General features: G+C 41.5%; 1 pseudogene across 1 annotated transcript in view; it reads right to left on the reverse strand.

The window, feature by feature from the left end:
* LOC311121654 (2-hydroxyacyl-CoA lyase 1-like) overlaps positions 1-10,434 on the reverse strand; it is an 80,232-nt pseudogene extending 69,798 nt beyond the window's left edge. The window contains exon 1 of the transcript in view: positions 10,014-10,434. The product of the transcript in view is annotated as a 2-hydroxyacyl-CoA lyase 1-like (transcript). The remainder of the gene's footprint in view (positions 1-10,013) is intronic.
* Positions 10,435-13,661: the final 3,227 nt, after the last annotated feature.

The raw sequence follows: 13,661 nt of genomic DNA on the forward strand, positions 1-13,661 counted from the left end.
CTGCTGCCTAACCAGCTCCTCTCGCCGTGCCTCTACACTTTTCTTCTCCCTTTTAGCCTCCTGTAGCCTCGTCATCCACCCCGTGTGCCCCCCCCAAACATTTTTATTGGGGTTGCCTCTCGGGTCTCCGTCGTTGGCACGGTTGGCGCCGTTTCACCTCTCCTGCCTGGGCATCTACAGTGGGGAAAAACAGTATTTAGTCAGCCACCAATTGTGCAAGTTCTCCCACTTAAAAAGATGAGAGAGTCCTGTAATTTTCATCATAGGTACAGGTGTATACAGTTGAAGTCGGAAGTTTACATACACCTTAGCCAAATACATTTAAACTCAGTTTTTCACAATTCCTGACATTTAATCCTAGTAAAAAATCCCTGTCTTAGGTCAGTTAGGATCACCACTTTATTTTAAGAATGTGAAATGTCAGAATAATAGTAGAAAGAATGATTTATTTCAGATTTTATTTATTTCATCACATTCCCAGTGGGTCAGAAGTTTACATACACTCATTTAGTATTTGGTAGCATTGCCTTTCAGTTGTTTAACTTGGCTCAAACGTTTCTGGTAGCCTTCCACAAGCTTCCCACAATAAGTTGGGTGAATTTTGGCCCATTCCTCCTGACAGAACTGGTGTAACTGAGTCAGGTTTGTAGGCCTCCTTGGTCGCACACGCTTTTTCAGTTCTGCCCACACATTTTCTATAGGATTGAGGTCAGGGCTTTGTGATGGCCACTCCAATACCTTGACTTTGTTCTCCTTAAGCCATTTTGCCACAACTTTGGAAGTATGGTTGGGGTCATTGTCCATTTGGAAGACCCATTTGCGACCAAGCTTTCACTTCCTAACTGATGTCTTGAGATGTTGCTTCAATATATCCACATAATTTTCCTTCCTCATGATGCCATTTTTTTGTGAAGTGCACCAGTCCCTCCTGCAGCAAAGCACTCACACAGCATGATGCTGCCACCCCCGTGCTTCACGGTTGGGATGGTGTTCTTCGGCTTGCAATTTACCCCCTTTTTCCTCCAAACATAACGATGGTCATTATGGTCAAACAGTTCTATTTTTGTTTCATCAAACCAGAGGACATTTCTCCAAAAAGTATGATCTTTGTCCCCATGTGCAGTTGCAAACCATAGTCTGGCTTTTCTATGGTTGTTTTGGAGCAGTGGCTTCTTCCTTGCTGAGCGGCCTTTCAGGTTATGTCGATATAGGACTAGTTTTACTGTTGATATAGATACTTTTGTACATGTTTCCTCCAGCATCTTCACAGGGTCCTTTGCTGTTGTTCTGGGATTGATTTGCACTTTTTGAACCAAAGTACGTTCATCTCTGGGAGACAGAATGCATCTCCTTCCTGAGCTGTATGACAGCTGTGTGGTCCCATGGTGTTTATACTTGTGTACAATTGTTTGTACAGATGAACGTGGTACCTTCAGGCATTTGGAAATTGCTCCCAAGGATGAACCAGACTTGTGGAGGTCTACCATTTTGTTTCTGAGGTCATGGCTGATTTCTTTTGATTTTCCCATGATGTCAAACAAAGAGGCACTGAGTTTGAAGGTATGCCTTGAAATACATTACAGTTACACCTCCAATTGACTCAAATGATGTCAATTAGCCTATCAGAAGCTTCTAAAGCCATGATAACATAATAATAATAATATGCCATTTAGCAGACCCTTTTATCCAAAGCGACTTACAGTCATGCGTGCATACATTTTTGTGTATGGGTGGTCCCGGGGATCGAACCCACTACCTTGGCGTTACAAGCGCCGTGCTCTACCAGCTGAGCTACAGAATTTTCCAAGCTGTTTAAAGGCACAGTCAACTTAGTGTATGGAAACTTCTGACCCACTGGAATTGTGATACAGTGAATTATAAGTGAAATAATCTGTCTGTAAACAATTGTTGGAAAATGTACTTGTGTCATGCACATAGAAGATGTCCTAACCGACTTGCCAAAACTATAGTTTGTTAACAAGAAATTTGTGGAGTGGTTGAAAAACAAGTTTTAATGACTCCAACCTAAGTGTATGTAATCTTCCGACTTCAACTGTATATACTGAGATCATGTGACACTTAGATTGCACACAGGTGGACTTTATTTAACAAATTATGTGACTTCTGAAGGTAATTGGTTGCATCAGATCTTATTTAGGGGCTTCATAGCAAAGGGGGTGAATACATATGCACGCACAACTTTTCCGTTATTTATTTTGTTGAATTTTTTGAAACAAGTAATTTTTTTCATTTCCCTTCACCAATTTTGACTATTTTGTGTATGTCCATTACATGAAATCCTAATGTAATGGATTTACATGGGGCGCCATGCCCACACGAGTGCAATTGTTTTCCTTGTCCCTGCCGGAGACACTGGCAATGAGGGAGTATATCGACGAGGCACTCGTCAAGGGTCTCATCTGCCCCCTCTACCTCACCGCGGGCGCGGGCTTCTTCTTCGTGGGCAAAAAGGACGGTGGGCAGCGGCCGTGCATTGATTACCAGGCGCTCAATGACATCACGGTTAAGAACCGCTACCCACTCCCCCTGACGGCATTCGAGTCATTGCAGGGAGCCCGGGTCTTCACCAAGCTGGACTTACGAAATGTTGCCAATGCGCCTGCGGTGTACATTTACTAGTTAGCTAGCACTGTAGTGGCATCTAATATAGGATACTTGTATCAGCTGTTATAGATTAATTTCATGACGATGAGCTCCTACATGTGCTCCAGTATTAAAGTTGCCCTCCAGTGGCCGCCACATCTGGAACTCCAAGACGGACAGATAGACACACACACACACATACACACACAGTGTGAGAGCTGGGTAAAATAGAATAACGCAAAAACAAATGTTGCTATTCATAGGTTGCACCTCCGTCACTGGGTTACATCATGCCATTGTTATGAACGTTCTCAAGCCGCCCACTGGCGCCTTAGTGGTGTGATAAATGGAAGCTAATGGCTGTTTAGTCTAAATAACACTATAGTGGCCTGGAAATATGATGGCATTGCTAAAGTAGGCAAATGTTTAGTAGGAAACAACTTTGCCATCATTATCATGTCGTCAAATGGATGGCAACGTTGTCATTAGCTAACAAAGTTATTCAAAAATAGCTATCAATGCTAATGTTAGCTAGCTAGCTAAAATCGGTGGTCTCCCCTAAATCTTAGCTATCTAGCTAGCTAACGTTATACTGCACCTAAAGTCAATCTGATGACATCAAAATGATGAAAATATGTTTTCCTACTAATTATTTGCCTCATTTTGCAATGTCATTGTATTTCCAAGCCACTCTAATGCACTTTTTATGAAATCATGTGTTCATTGACAATGCATTGAATAGAATACTCGATCAGTCGAACATGCTTCTCAGATAGGGGCTTGCTTGTTCCTGAGAATAGCCATTGCTAACTACCATAGTGACCCCTCAGTCGCTAATTTCAGCGCATTATTCATATATTTTGCTTGCTAGTTGTTGGCTGTGCTAGAAATGAAATAATAATTTTGTTTCAGTGCACCTTCCAAATGTGAAATTACAAGACAAAAAGGACACTTAGCTAGCTAAGCTGTTCCTCTATGTCGTCTTTCTTGTTTGTGAAGGTAAGGTAGCTAGCTGGCTAATGTCATTCCCAGAGACTTCCACACAAATGCGCACTCCATTGGGGACTTGAATATGAAGTAAACACCTGACTGTGTTATGAGTCACCACATATCCCACTTGGATGCGTTTAAGATTAATTTGTATCCATAAAGCTTCCCATGTCAGCCTAGATCAAGAAGGAGTAATGCTATGTCAAGGAGGTCCAATTGTTTTTTCCGTCTGTAGAGCCTTAGAGAACTCAGAATTCTCTGCAATGTATGTAAAGTATTGACAACACCATCTATATTGCTCAATGACACTAATATTTTCCAATGCCTCAAAAATAAAAGTTGATCAACTCAAGCAAACCGGCCATAATGTCAACCTGTGCATGAGAGGAAGCCAAGCTTGCCGAGTAGCCTATGCTAATGTTTCGGCATAATAAAGCTATTTCTCATAATAACTTGCAACCAGATTATTTCATAATAACAACATCTTTCTCATTATAACGTTAAATAGCTCAGCATCCTTAAGCTATTGGGTGTCAGTCAGAGTTATTTAACAGTATATTTAGTGAATGGGCAAGCTAAGGATGTTGATGTAAGTCATAATATTAGGAAAAGTGTATTTGATGGTTTTCATTTCTGCAGCTAGCTTGGCTGGCTAGCTGTTTCGGTAGCTACTGGCTGGCTAGCTAGCTGAGACCAAAGAGATGAGAGAACAATTTTCTGACTGAAGCACATATCTTCTGACAGTTACACAACTAGATACTAACTAGATATTTAACCCTGTTTAAAATGGACAATGTTGAGGTGGTAGAACTGACAATGACATTAATCATAGTGGTCATATAACCTATTCCATTCTACATGTAAACATGCTTGGCTCATGGCAGGTAGCCTAGAGGTTGGAGCGCTGGGCCAGTAACTGAAAGGTCGCTGGTTTGAATACCAAAGCTGAAAAATGTGTCAATGTGTCCATGACCAAGGCAGATAACAACACATTTCACTGCATTTATCAGTTATATGTTATTTAATCTTTTTGGTATTTCCATATACAGTACCAGTCAAATGTTTGGACACACCTGCTCATTCCAGGGTTTTTCTTTATTTTTACTGTTTTTTACATTGTAAAATAATAGTGAAGATGCCAAACTATGAAATAACACATATGGAATCATGTGGTAACCTAAAAAGTGTTAAACAAATCAAAATATATTATAGATTTGAGATTCTTCAAATAGCCACCCTTTGCCTTGATGACAACTTTGCACACTCTTGGCATTCTCTCAACCAGCTTCATGAGGTAGTCACCTGGAATGCATTTCAATTAACAGTTGCGCCTTCTTAAAAGCTAATTTGTGGGATTTCTTTCCTTCTTAATGTGTTTGAGCCAATCAGTTGATAGCCCTATTTGGTAAAATACCAAGTCCATATTATGGCAAGAACAGCTCAAATAAGCAAAGACAGTCCATCATTACTTTAAGGTCAGTCAATACGGAATATGTCAAGAACATTTTTACATTTTAGTCATTTAGCAGACGCTCTTATCCAGAGCAATTAGGGTTAAGTACCTTGCTCAAGGGCACATCGACAGATTTTTCACCTAATCGGCTCGGGGATTAGAACCAGCGACCTTTCGGTTACTGGCACAACACTCTTTTTTTTTTTTTTTTTATATACTTTGTTTATTGAATTTTCAGTACCAGCATTTAGTAAATAATTGCACTTGAAAGTTATTTGGTATGAATATGGAACAACAATTTGAAGACAACGATACAGCAAAACATGGAGAGACAGACATGAAAGAAAAAATAGACATTAAGTACATAAATAAGATAAAACACACAAAAAAAAAATATAATAATAATAATAATAATAAAAATAAAAATAAAAATAAAAGGAAGAATATCTGTTTTGATCCAGTTGTTATAGGTCAGCTAGCACAGTTATTACCGTCCTTAACATCCGAGATGTCGTATATGCACATACCAGGCTTCTTACATCACCAATATATAAATATACATCACTCTGGAACTGCAGGGAAATGTATTCTTTTAACATAAGAAAAGAAGGGAGCCCACTTTGCATAAAATTTGTCTACAGACCCATTGAGTGTCTGTTTTATTTTCTCCAACTTTATGCAATTCAAAATAGATTTAATCCAAAGAGCATGAGAAGGGGCTGCAGAGGATTTCCATCTAAGTAAAATTAATCGTCTCGCTAACAACGTGACAAAGGCAATTACATCCTTATTCATTTTGGTCAATTGTATTGTGGGTAAGGAAACTCCAAATAATGCAATGAGAGGGTCTGGCTCGATCTGTGTGCCGCTTAATTCTGAGAGTGTGTTAAAGATGTCTTTCCAGAAACCAACAAGAGATGGGCAGCACCAAAACATGTGCACATGATTAGCAGGGGACTGGTTACATCGAACACAATTAGGGTTCACATCCTTGTAAATTTTTGATAGTCTTGCTTTGGTCCAGTGGGCACTATGAATGAGTTTGCATTGGATGAGGCCGTGTCGAGCGCAAATAGAAGAGCTATGTACCCTTTTGAGTGCCCCTTCCCATAGTTCATCAGATATTTCCTCACCCAGTTCCTCCTCCCAAGAGGATTTGATATTGTTTAATGAGATGGCTTGTAGTGAGCAAATTTGACTATAGATTATTGACAATGTGCCTTTCTGATTAGGAAGTGGGGTGAGAAATGTGTCGAACTGTGTTCCACTAGAAAGGTTGGGGAATCCTGGATCTATGCTGCGGATGTAACTCCGGACTTGTAAGAACCTAAAAAAATGATGTCTGGGGAGACCAAATTTAGCTGATAGTTGTTGAAACGTACTAAATGTATTGTTAGTATACAGATCTCTGAATCTTTTAATACCGAGATTAGACCATGTTGAGAAAGCACCATCAATCATAGATGGGGGAAAAGCTGGGTTTGAGGCTACCGGAGCCAAGGAAGAGGTTGTTTGAAACCCAAAGTGGCGCCTAAATTGATTCCAGATCTTCAATGTTGTTTTGACACATGTATTATTGGTGAAGGAGGAGTAAGGGCCTGTAATAGAGGAGTGAGCGAGGGAAGACAGTGATGCCGGTGTAGACGAGGCAGCCTCCATCTCCAGCCAAGTTGGGGGTGGGAATATTACTCTGCTCTGCAACCAGTACTGAATGATCCTAAGGTTAGCGGCCCAATAATAGAATCTGAAATCTGGTAGAGCTAGACCGCCGTCTGGTTTGGGCCTCTGCAAGAGCTGTTTTCGCATCCTAGGAGGCTTTTTGTCCCATATAAAGGTTAGAATTAGGCCGTCGATCTTTTTGAAAAATGTATTGGGTAGAAATATTGGAAGGCACTGATAGAGGTATAAGAATTTAGGGAGAGTATTCATTTTAATAGAGTTAATTCTAGCAACTAAGGAGAGGTGTAGCAAAGACCACCGTTCCAAATCGTCCTTAGTACGGGTTAAGAGAGGAGCAAAGTTGGCTTGAAAAAGGTTTTCAAACCTAATTGTGACATGTACCCCGAGATAAATAAAACTACTGTGAGCTATTTTAAATGGCAAGTTATGTAAAGGGGATTTTTTTGCAGCCATGTTGAGTGGCATCAATTCACTTTTACTGAGATTTAGTTTATACCCTGATATGTGACCGAAGGATGCGAAAGTGGCAAGGGCAGCAGGGACAGAGACAGAAAGATTGGATGTGTATATTAATAAATCATCTGCATATAAAGACAGTTTGTGTTCGTGCCCGTATCTGACTATGCCTTTGATGAGGGGGTTGGAGCGAAGTGCTATTGCAAGTGGCTCTATGGCGATGGCAAACAGTAAGGGACTTAAAGGGCAACCCTGACGTGTCGATCTTTGCAAAGGGAAGCGATCTGATTGAGTGTTATTAGTCCTGACAGAGTCTTGGGGGGATGAGTACAGAAGTTTTATCCAGGTCATGAATTTGGAGCCAAAGCCAAATTTATTTAGAGTGTAAAAAAGGTATTTCCATTCCACCCGATCAAACGCTTTCTCCGCGTCCAGGGATATAATGGCTTCAGAGGTATTGTCGACAGAAGGATTGTATATAATATTAAATAATCTTCGGAGATTGAAGAATGAGTGTCTATTTTTTATAAATCCTGTTTGATCCGGAGAGATAATTGATGGGAGGACTGTTTCTAGCCGCGTTGCCAGAATTTTGGCTAGAATTTTATAGTCCACATTTAGCAGGCTAATTGGACGGTATGATGCACAGTCAAGAGGGTCTTTGTTTTTTTTAAGAATAACACAAATGGTTGCTTGAGTGAGAGTATGTGGGAGAGCACCATTTACAAATGCATCATTGTACATTTCAATTAGAATAGGGGCTATTTTGGTGATACACTTTTTATAAAACTCTGTCGGGTAGCCATCAGGTCCTGGGCTTCTCCCAGATTGAAGGGATTTGACAGCGTTAGACAGTTCTTCAACAGTGATCGGCTGCTCTAATTTTTTTACCAAGTCCCGGCCGACCGAAGGCACAGATAGTGAGTGGAAGAAATTATCCAATTCCAGTGTATCCGCTTTACTTTCAGAGGTATATAGAGACTGGTAAAATCTCTTGAACTCCTCATTGATCCCCCCAGGATCTAATGATATCCCAGATGATGTACGAATTTTTGTAATCTGAGATGATGATGATTGTTGACGTAACTTGTGAGCTAATAATTTACTGGCTTTCTCTCCTTGTTCATAGTAAGTGCTCCTAGACTTGACAAGCATTTCAGTAACCTGGTCTGTTAATAGTGTGTCAAATTCTGCTTGCAGAGTTAAACGTTCCTTATAAATATCCGGGGATGGTGAAACGGCATAAATGTCATCTAATTGGGCAATACAGCGTGTTAGCATAGATAACCTATTCCTTTTCAATTTGTTCTCATGTGCGGTGTAGGAGATAATTTCACCTCTGATATAAGCTTTCAAAGTTTCCCAGAGAGTAGACGCAGAGATGTTTGGGGTTCTATTTGTAATCATGAAAAAGTCGATTTGACTCAAAACAAAATTGACAAAGTGTTCATTACTGAGCAGTTGAGTTTTTAGTCGCCAAGGCGGTCGCTGATTGTCAACATTTTGAAAAGCTACTTCCATAGTAACAGGGGCGTGGTCAGATACAACAATTGGGTTATATGAACATGAAGTTATGGAGTGGAGGAGCCGGTCATCAACAAGGAAGTAGTCTATGCGCGTAAAAGTGTGGTGAACCGATGAGAAAAAAGAGTATGCTTTCCCAGCTGGATTAACCATTCTCCAAGGATCTGAGACTGCGAATTCAGACATAAAGGTTCGAACAACTCTAGCTGAGGTTGATAGGGTGGTAGGTTTAGTGGAGGATCGATCCAATTGTGGGTCTAACCAACAGTTAAAGTCACCTCCTAAAATCAACATATGGGTGGACATATCTGGGAGTGTAGAGAAAACCGATTTGAAAAAATCACCATTGTCCCAATTAGGAGCATAGATATTAACAAGAAGAACCTTTGTATTGAGCAGCCTACCACTGACAATTATATATCTACCATGGGGATCTGCGATCACCTTAGAACATGTAAAAGGTACCGATCTGTGAAGTAAAATAGCCACCCCTCTCGCCTTACTCTGAAATGAGGAATGGAACACCTGACCCACCCATCTGCACCTAAGACTTGAGTGTTGTGATACCTTCAGATGAGTTTCTTGGAGAAAGATGATGTGAGCTTTCAAATGATGAAGATGGTGTAGCACCTTACTACGTTTAACTGGGTTATTTATGCCCCTGCAGTTCCAAGTAAGAAAATTAAAGCCATTCCCTCCAGCAGTATGGGCTACACTAGGCTGAGTCATATCTTAAGAGAGAGAGAGGATGTGTAAAGGACAAGGTACAATGTAAACTGAAGATCTTAGTTGAACCTAAAAACGCAAATGTAAAAAACAAAGACAAACGAAGAGGCACAAAAAACATATACAAACTATATACAAATAGAGAGTGAACAAACCCTTCCCTCACACCCGCCCTTGCCGAAGCATCTCCCCAAATGAGATGCAAGCAAAACCCTAAATACGAAGAAAGTTTAGAGCTAAGCATGATAACTCTTACTCTGTGCTACCTAAGATTAGTGACCATTTAACTAGAGTAAGCCAAACATGAATAGAATGGTCCCCAATAGAGTCTAAGGAAAACTATCCTCGATTAAGAGAGGTTTAACCTCGACGCAGATGGTAAATGATCAGACTGAAACAGCCATGCAGACCCCCAGATATTGGCATTAGAGGCGGCAAACCTGGGCTGGAAATAAAGAGATAAAGAAGAGAATGACATTCATATGTCGATGAACCCAGCAGAGATGGCTTCGTTAGTCACCCATTCGGCCTGCTAACTAGCCTGCTAGGAAGTCCAGCTAGCCAACCATTTGTTACAAACCATGCGGTACAACAGCCGCTTTCACGTTCTTGTTGATGAAATCTGCCGCTATAGCCGGGTCCTCGAATCTGTGCATGGAGCCGTCCGGTAAAGTCAGTCTCAAAACCGCAGGGTAGATGAGGCCGAACTTCACGCCCGGGCAGGTGTGTAGTTGGCGTTTCACAGCTCCAAAGCTAGCCCGCCTCTTAGCCACAGCTGTTGTGTAGTCCGCAAATATCGAGACTCTTTTACCCTTATGTAGAAGAGGGGATGCTTCTCCCGATCTTCTCAGTATGTCGTTGCGGACGTGAAAGAAATGCACCCTGATGACAAATGGTCGTGGGGGTTCTCCATCCCTGGGTCGGCTACGCAGAGTGCGGTGAGCCCGGTCTAGCAGTGGCTTCTCCTCTAGCCCGAGCAGCTCCTGAAGTAGCTGGGCCATGTACTCAGTGGGTCTTGGGCCCTCCACTCCCTCCGGTATTCCCAGTAGACGAATGTTGTTCCTCCGCATTCTACTTTCCATATCTTCGCATCTATTATCGAGGAATGCCACCCTAGTTGTCAATGAGCCGACGTTAGCCTCTAGCTCGCTAATGCGAGTGCTGTGGTCTGTAGCCCCTCGCTCCAAATCCGATAAAGTCACCCCATGTGCGTCGAGCTTATTCTGTATACTCTCGATAGATTTTTTAAACTCGTCTTTGATCGTTGATATCTCTGACCTGAGGTTGGTAGAGAGACAGTCAATTTTTCCGAAAATGTCGGCTTTGAGGGTGCCTATCACGGATTGTAGCATCTCCACAGTCAGTGTTTCCGTGGGGCCGGCATTGGTAGCGTTCGGTGGCGGGGGTGAGTCGGGAGAAGTTGCAGGCTTGTTGCGGCCTGCTCTTGCAGACTCTGTTTTTGGTCGGGTTGATGTCATTACGAATTTAAATTTATTATACTTGAACTGAGTTGTTTATGGGTCTCTTCAGACGCCTGGGCAAACAGAAATGTATGCAGTTTTGCAAAGTTAAATATATAAATTTGGTCACTAACTCAGGAGCGATAGGGAGACGCGTGCTACATCCTTGGCTTCCAACAGCGCCCCCGTCACTGGCACAACACTCTTAACCACTAAGCTACCTGCCGCCCCAAGAACTTTTAACGTTTCTTCAAGTGCAGTCACAAAAACCTTCATGCGCTATGATGAAACTGGCTGTCATGAGGACCGCCATAGGAAAGGAAGACCCAGAGTTACCTCTGCTGCAGAGGAAAAGTTCATTAGAGTTACCAGCCTCAGAAATTGCATCCCAAATAAATGCTTCACAGTTCAAGTCACAGACGTCTCAACATCAACTTTTCAGAGGGGCTGTGTGAATTAGGTCTTCATGGTCAAATTGCTGCAAAGAAACCACTACTAAAGGACACCAATAAGAAGAAGAGACCTGCTTGGGCAAAGTAACACGACCAATGGACATTGGGGAGAGGGCATATCCTACGTTGATTTATGACAAGTTCATTGACTAGGGCCCTATAAAATAGGCGTTGCGGACCGAATCAAGGAATCCAGACATTAAACCGAAATTTAACAATATTCAAACATTTATTGAACTTAGTAAGAAATCAACTAAATCTATTAAACTTGTTAGAAAATGCATTCATTTGCCCAAGTCAATCATAAGACATGAACAAAATGCATCAGTGATTCGTATTTCCATGAACTTTCTGAAACGGCACAGGAAAGCCCCTGTCTGTGTGCATGTGTGCGGTGCGCGCGTATGTCTACACTTTGTGTAGCCGTTAGCGATGATGCTAATGATAACCTTCTTCTGGTAGGGAAGGAATGGCTTTCCCCCAAACCTTCGCAAGTAAATGTTAACTACAAAGTAGCCTATGCCTGCCTGGCAGAATTATACCGTGATCATTTGCATCACTCCAGTTGCCATTTGTTCTACAGCAACACCGCTTAACCAAACAAAGGTCTCTTCCTGGTGCATGCTTGCATTTAAGGGTAACTACACCCCAACATCTAAATGTCTTACATTTTTCCCAGACCTCACAAATGGTCACCTGATAGGGTTTAAACATTGTTGTGGACATAGAACATCCAATTGTGCTGTTTTGCTATTAAAAAGGTGTACTTTTGAGAGCGAAAACCTGCCAAAACAGGGACAAACGGTCAACGGGGAAATCTAAACGGAGAAAAGGGAACTTGGGAATTAACGGAATCAGGCAAAACATTGAAGGGATTTTATAGTGCCCTAATGGACTACAGACATTGACTGTCTCCTAGACTAAAAACAAAGGCTGCATGTACTGCCTATATTTTGAGGGAAACGCACTGTCCATTATTTGATTTGATTAGGGCAGGGCAGGGCAGCACACAAACTGCATTTAGTCCAATAACAATCCATGAAATTATTAGGGTGATAAATAAAAGGCAGTTGCTCCATGACACAAGAGCACGCTCTACTGGGACAAAAAGCTTACAGCACCTGGTATTCCCAGGCGGTCTCCCATAAAAGTACTAACCAGGCCCGACCCTGCTTAGCTTCCAAGATCGGATGAGATCGGGCGTATTCAGGCTGGTATGGCCGTAAGCGCGGGAACAACTCTTGGTACACTATATAAAGTCAATGTGTCACTCACTCTGAAAGGGACACAGAAACGTATCCACTTTGTGACTCAAACTGAAGAAGCTCAACCCTTGCTTACATTTCCAATATATATATATATATATATATATATATATATATATATATATATATATATATATATATATATATATATATATATATATTGAGTCTTGTTGGGGGGGGGGGAAGAGGGCATATCCTATGTTGATTTATGACAAGTTCATTGACTAGGGCCCTATAAAATAGGCGTTGCGGACCGAATCACGGAATCCAGACATTAAACCGAAATTCAACAATATTCAAACATTTATTGAACTTAGTAAGAAATCAACTAAATCTATTCAACTTGTTAGAAAACGCATTCATTTGCCCAAGTCAATCATAAGACATGAACAAAATGCATCAGTAATTCGTATTTCCATGAACTTTCTGAAACGGCACAGGAATGCCCCTGTCTGTGTGCATGTGTGCGGTGCGCGCGTATGTCTACACTTTGTGTAGCCGTTAGCGATGATGCTAATGATAACCTTCTTCTGGTAGGGAAGGAATGGCTTTCCCCAAAACCTTTGCAAGTAAATGTTAACTACAAAGTAGCCTATGCCTGCCTGGCAGAATTATACCGTGATCATTTGCATCACTCCAGTTGCCATTTGTTCTACAGCAACACCGCTTAACCAAACAAAGGTCTCTTCCTGGTGCATGCTTGCATTTAAGGGTAACTACACCCCAACATCTAAATGTCTTACATTTTTCCCAGACCTCACAAATGGTCACCTGATAGGGTTTAAACATTGTTGTGGACATAGAACATCCAATTGTGCTGTTTTGCTATTAAAAAGGTGTACTTTTGAGAGCGAAAACCTGCCAAAACAGGGACAAACGGTCAACGGGGAAATCTAAACGGAGAAAAGGGAACTTGGGAATTAACGGAATCAGGCAAAACATTGAAGGGATTGTATAGTGCCCTAATGGACTACAGACATTGACTGTCTCCTAGACTAAAAACAAAGGCTGCATGTACTGCCTATATTTTGAGGGAAACGCACTGTCCATT

Source organism: Coregonus lavaretus, assembly GCF_964263955.1.
Source record: "Coregonus lavaretus genome assembly, contig: HAP1_SCAFFOLD_1229, whole genome shotgun sequence".
In the NCBI taxonomy this organism is placed as follows: Eukaryota; Metazoa; Chordata; class Actinopteri; order Salmoniformes; family Salmonidae; genus Coregonus; species Coregonus lavaretus.